The following is a 6,926-nucleotide window of genomic DNA, read 5'->3' as shown; positions in this document are numbered from 1 at the left end:
GAAAAAAATATTACCACATCTTTTCATCTACCTCTTACGCTCACTCACAGACACTAGTTTTTTTGTCTTCTGATGCTTCAGTGAATGAATGAAATGACTTCTCTGGCTCTGCTAGTCCTTGTTATTCAAGTTTTGTCTCAGGCTGTACTTCGTTCGACTATGTTGCAGGAGTTGTAAACTGTAAACTATTTTAAAACAATGATGGGACTTGCACTGTCAGCTACTGACAAAACCTTTTTCTTTTGATACACTGAGCTCCTAATGGACTGTCCCAACTCTAATACTGAGGAGAGGAGTCTATATCAACTATGTCTAAGTGAATAAAAAAGTGCTTTGATCTCCTGTTATGTTTATAGAGTGCTTACAAACTAATTAAAATTCTGTATCAATACTCTCTCCTGCAGGAACCATAATGAAAAATTTAAAAAGGGATGCTATGAATAACAAAGATCTCCAGAATTATTATGCTAGCCAAAATCATTTATAAGAAATATAATAGAATTTAACGCCATCCAGATTAAACACAAGACAAAGAGACATAAAGAATGTTGTCCCTACTTTTGTTAAGTCAGACACAGATGAGTCACTGAGAAGTGCAACAGCATTTCTCCCTAAATGTCTCTCTGACTTTGAATATGGTTAAGGAGGGTGTTGTATCATTTTCCCCCAAATTTAACACACTCTAATCCTAAAAGAAATGTTTGGCATTTTTGGAAATACTCTAGTTTGCTTTATTGCATTGTGTAGTTTTTTCATAATTAGCAAAATCCAGTCAGTTTTCAATGTTTATGCTAAGTGAGATTAACCACCTCTTGGCTCCAACTTACTTTACCCAGATAGTGTATAGACCTTCTCACTTGAAGGATGTCCATGTTAAGTATACTTACATCTACCAAATATGTTCCTTTTATGTATCTCAACAGGATTTTTGCTCTATGAAACTAATGTAAGGTCGATGCTGTGAAGTTTGAATATAGGCGTGAGCCACGCATGTAAGAAGCGCCATATGAGCTGTGCCTGTTATGGAAAATATATGGGCAAGGGGACGAAGGAGAGCCAAGCTTAGACCTCTGTTAGGAGGGTTTACGGCCTCTGGTCTGCTTGAGAAGATGAATCTACTCGACACTCATAAAATCCGCATTGGCAGTAGCAAAGCAACAGCTGGTCGAGTTTTAAATAATATAAAATAGTTACAGAGTGGGGGAGGACTCATATGGTAGACTCGGACACTTTGTCCGTATGTCAGAGGCATACGGTGACTTTTACAGACAAGCGAAGCTGAACTCTCCCCCTCCTCTCCATATTCACATTGATTAACAGAAAGGAAAAGCTGGCACACATGTTTATCAAGATGATAAGTAAGACCAGAGCCAGTCCTGACCTCCCTTGGGCCCGAAGCAAAATTCTACTTAGGGGCTCTCATACCTGACCTGTGAGCCATGTAAACCTTTAGTCAGTGCCTGTCACACCTGACACTACAATCCTCCCTGCTTTGAAACAGTTTGCTCAATCTGTCGATCTACGTATAATGTATAAACAAACAGTATGCATAGTATCTTAAAGCAGAAGTAAGTGGAATTTTTGAGTTAATATAATATGTTTTAAATAGTTATATCTTCTGATGGCAGTCACTTACATAGAGTGTTTGGTCTGAAACACGGGTCTGTCAGTCACTCTGCTCTGCTGTAAGCCGAGGAGAAAACTTTCCTTGTATCCTACAACCTTTATCCAATGAGGAGAGAGAACGGCAGAAAGGGGCGGTCCTCTCTGTGTGTGCAGCCAAGGGATGCGCGTGAATGTGGTGACGTAGGGACGAGGGTGGGGACTGCCAACTCCATCGGCTGACAAGAAGTTAGCCAAAACGACCGGATCGCTTACTTCTGCTTTAATATAAATGAAAAAAATATATTAACATGAGAAATAGTAGAAAACATAAATTATGACACAGAGTTTTGACTCTGCTGTGTGGCCATTGGTCCAAAATATTCTCTTGTTAGTGTCGCGACCTACGCCACCCGCAAGTAAAGTTTTACAGTTAAGGCTCTAACAAGTCTAGGCTACAGGGATGACACAGGTGCACATATTTCTATTGTTGAAAACCTGGAGCCTGGTGGGATTCGCTGCCATATTGTACAATGTTCGACTCACCGGTTGCTTCCGCTCCCCACCTGTAGCTTGGTCCGCGAGGCTTTCCTGGCAGACCGGCGTCCTGCTTAAGTGGCACCGGGCCGGCCACCAGCTCCAGCGTCCTGCGTGTATCGACCTCCGTCCGTCGTCACGCGGTCGTGGCTTTGTCAGTTCATTTGTGTTAAGACGAGACAATAACTAAAACGATAATTCAATCTTGAGGTGGAGGGGGTCCTTGGCTTCTCCTCGGGGTGGCCGCCTCGTTCCTGCACGAGACTCTCTTTTTGGCTTTTTCCCAGCATCCCCTGCTCCTTCCGCTCACGTCAGACTTAAGCGGCCAGGTAACCAGGCAACCAATAAAACATTACACAGTATGGCAGCCCCCCTTCTCAAGCCTACGAAAGTGACCCCAACATTCGCTACAATGAAAACACAGGCCTAAAGTACTATGGCTGCAGCTTTTACATAAAACCTATAGACATATGTTATTAGCTTTGACTATAGGCTATACAGTAATGAATATAATGAATAGCTGCCTGTAGCCTATTTAATTCTGAGTCTTGTTAGGCATGAAGTCACAGAGCAGCCCTGGAAAAGTCACGAGGCACGACGACAAGTGTCTGACTCGGTTAGCAAGACATACTGTATGCAAATCATGTTTGTTGACATCAAACTTGCTCCTCCACTCTGAAGACAAATTATTTATTATTATTTGAGATTATAAATCATAGTGGAATTAGCTTACTTACTTGCTACCCCAACCACATAACACTAAGGAAAAGTCTGCAAATAATTTTATATTGTGCAAGAACGGTTTCCACACACATCTGTGCATGTGTTTATTAAACATGTGCAATATCACACATACTGTACTGTAATAGTGGAAGCTGAAGTGCAACTTGTCAACTTGTCAAGTGTCAAAAATGCTGCTGCTCTTATGGAGCAGTGACACTAAAATACTAAAAAAACAAAACACAAGCACTATAACAACCAGTAGCCCATGAGTACGTCGCTCAAATGTGCTCCACAGCAATATTGACAGTTAGCCAGCTAGCGATGGCAAAATTATGCAGACAAACTCCAAATAAGGGTAACACTAAGTCAGCAAATGTTATCGTGCCTAATGAAGCTGCACTAACGAAAACCGACATTATTATGTAGCGATTCATCAAGCCCCTCACTCGGAGGAGAAGAAAAGCCTGTTTTGAGTCAAGCTGGACACATTTAGCAGCTCGTAGGTCTCTCCACTTCTCTAAGGCCATAAAACCAGTGACAGAATGATGGAGCTGGTAAAGATATTAATGGAGCAGGTAAACATTTTAAAAACTAGCAAGGTCTTTTGAGCTTAAAAAATGGGATTTCTTCAAAGGAGGAACCTCTGGAAGGTCACTTTTGAATGATGTGTGGGGTATGACTTCAGTCTCTGGTCAGAACGCCATTACTCCAGAAAATAGAAATAAAAGAAAATAGATGTTTGCTGCAGGACCTTACAGAACTGTTAGCTTGAAAGCATGTTAATGTAACAGAACACTGAACTGTTCCTTCAAGGATAATCTGGGTATAATTGTAAGTATATGTGCTGCAATCATCAAAGCTTCAAGATGCTATTGGGAAACATGTTCCAGATCAGTCCCAGATATTATTGCGCATGGCTCACGGATGAGTCAACAAATTATGTATTGACCTTTCAATTGGCTGATCTGTTTATTTATGAAAATGTGAGACGTTATCATTCCCCACAGTTTAGTAAATTCCATTACACAGTGTCCCCCCAGGATAAACACTGTGATTTAGAAAACGCTGCAGTTGAGCAACAGTATACAGTTGAACTTTCATCAAAAGCCAATCAGTGGTTTCTAAAGGGACGGACCACAGCTGACTCATATTCCCTTTTGCTTTTGTGAAGCGCAATTACAACATCATAGAAAACTGTTATGATGTTTGGATCACACATTACACTGTAAAATCCAAAGCTGAAGACCATTGACCGGCACAACCTAAACAGTTAACAGAGCAATTTCCTTGACTGAGAAATAAAACAGCTTGTTGCGTGAGGCAGCTGATGACTGATGACCATACCACTCCATAAATGCAGACTGAACCGTGCAATATATTTAGGTCAACATGCAGTCAGCATTCAGCTGCACGCCAAATCTTTTTGCTGTATATAGAAGCCTACATATAGCAGAAGAATAGTGAGAGAAGAGCTACAGTACGTATAATCCAGATGTGAAATCACACTGAGTTACTTGTCAGTTCTAATGGGCCGTATTAATGAAGCTCTGTGGGAGATTAGCTCCTGCTACTTTTTGTTCATTCCTCACTGATCCAGCCGTACCAACTCCTCTGCACTCCACATATCAAATCAAACTACAAAACTACACACATGAACACTCAAATCTAGTATAAATCAATGCAATGTACTTGATTGCTGTGGTAAACATTTGCTGGTTTGTCGAAGACTTCCTTTTACCGTTAGAGCCTCTGAATTCATCAAAGTATGGATTCAGCAAGCTGCTGCAGATACAGTATACTCCACAGGGATGTTGGTCCATGCTGATTTGCAGCTGTTATGCAGTACCTGCAGATTTTATTTCCCTCATAAAACCATAACAGTGTCACGCTTCGGTCTTGTGTGGATTAAATAAATGAGATATACAGTAATGTTAAATAGCAAGCTTTAGAGGTGCTCATAGGCAGGTTTTGCTCCCTTCAAAGAAAGCCAGGTTAGCTGCTCCATACTGTAGGTTTCACTTCATTCTACCTACTCTTATTCAGCATTTATGAGCAATACATATAATGCACAGCTTAATAAAGAATTTATTGGAGGGCCAGTGTGATAATCAGTATTTAACCTTGTAAACATGTCCATATGATATATAAGAATATAAGACATATCATTAGTAAAATAAGCAATGCCAGTCAGTGCCATGGCTGAAGATGAAAGTCTCATGAAAATGGATTCAGACAGCAGGGTTTCAAACATCATATAACTTAGAACTAAAGATATTGGTGGAACTGGCAAAATCAGCCTGAAACTTGTCAGAGAGACAAAGACAAAACAGCAAAATAGTACAAATGGCATAAACAAGTAACAGATGCTAACTGTTCTGATATGTCTCAGAGTCACCGGTTTTGGTCACAACAGAGGAAGAGATAAAAATCTCCGCAGAGCGTCAACAATCAATAATGTAATGCTGCGCTGCTGCAGGATATTTTGTGTTTTGAGCTATGGGCTTAACATCCCCTATAAAGTGTCCCTGAGCACAAGTTACCACTTTCTGGATTGAAATGAGAGAAAATGAGAAAATAATGAATGAAGTGAAGAAAGTCTTAAATGTGGACTTTTTGTTACTGATGCATTTATGAAGATAAGGAGACGGTTTGCTTTGTGACAAGACACTGATTCCATGAAGATTTTCATCCAGTAAGCAGCAGATTTAGGAGCAGTTCACGCAACGTTCAAGCATGCACAGCTGTATGTCAGCTTTTAGTGCTTTATCCAGTCACTGGCATGTTGCAGCAGACAGCTGGATTTGTTGTACACCCAGAGCTCTTACTTGTAGACACATGGCCTGCCTCGCCACCCTGACCTGACCTCTCTCTTTGAGGTTTTCCTGCTCTCAGAACAGCAGTCAGCTTTGTATATCGCACCATTTATTCTCTATTAACTCTTAGCCCCAGAGTTTGAAGTGCACAAATCTCCCATGAGGGCGGCTGCCTCTGCAGATGCTGGATCTGGTGCATCTATTGCCAGCGATCACAACGCGCTCAAAGTCGTCATAGTGAGTCCTGCCCGTTCGGCTTTGGTCAAACAACAACACGATCTCCTCCTGCTGTCTGCGTCATTTACTATGATTCAAACCTGCGTCATTCACTGTCTGGAGAAATGAGATTCTGCGTGAACAAAACATTGCATGCGTAAATCTTCTGTGTAAGTGTTACCATCATGAACAGTGTAAATCATGATCGTTCATTCATAGCAGGATGCTAATGGTGTTTCTGTGCTAATATTTGTTGTTTTCTTTCATATCTCATTGTTTCAGTCAAGCCCCCGAAGGCATCCCATATGAACTCCATGTGTCATATCTGTTATGTCTCTATTGTCTTTGCATCATTAAAATGTGCTTCAAAGAGCACAATCAACAGCGAAGAGGATTTAGAAATGTTCTAAAAAGCAGATGAGGGAAGTATGACAAACAGATTAAATAGCTATAAATGTGAATAACTGCTTATGACAAAAGCTCAGTCCAAAAAATGACTTTCTTTGTATTTATGTCTTTGATCTATTTTTTTAATAATAGGATATATGTTTGGAAAGTTGATCAATGTCAACAGAACTTGAATGTCAAGTGCAGAGCTCCTCTAGTGCACTTAAGACAGCTGAAGAGCTAAAGAGTAGAAAAGAGGAAAATGGAACAACTGAGTTGGAATGTGATTTATTCATTGTGTCCTTGGAGGGATGGAGAGAGAGAGAGAGAGAGAGAGAGAGAGAGAGAGAGAGAGAGAGAGAGAGAGAGAGACTGCAGCACACTGCAAAGTGAGGGAGCTAGTGAACCAGAAAGTTTTTCCCCTTTTTTTTTCTTTCTCTGTGGCGGTAATCAAAGTATCCTCCCCATGACACGTCCTTCTTCAGCCTTGTGAGTATCCTCTTCTCTTTCTTCGTCACACAGCCCTAACCCTACACAAACACACACACTCTTTTAGTTGTCACACACACACACGCACACATATAACCTCCTTCCCCTCAGTGACAGAGCCCATGTTAGATCAGATTAACTTTCACAGCCACAGGCCCA

This window comes from Trachurus japonicus, chromosome 10, assembly GCF_045865225.1.
Source record: "Trachurus japonicus isolate A0001 chromosome 10, Traja_1.0".
NCBI classification, from domain to species: Eukaryota; Metazoa; Chordata; class Actinopteri; order Carangiformes; family Carangidae; genus Trachurus; species Trachurus japonicus.
This window is presented reverse-complemented; position numbering follows the sequence as displayed.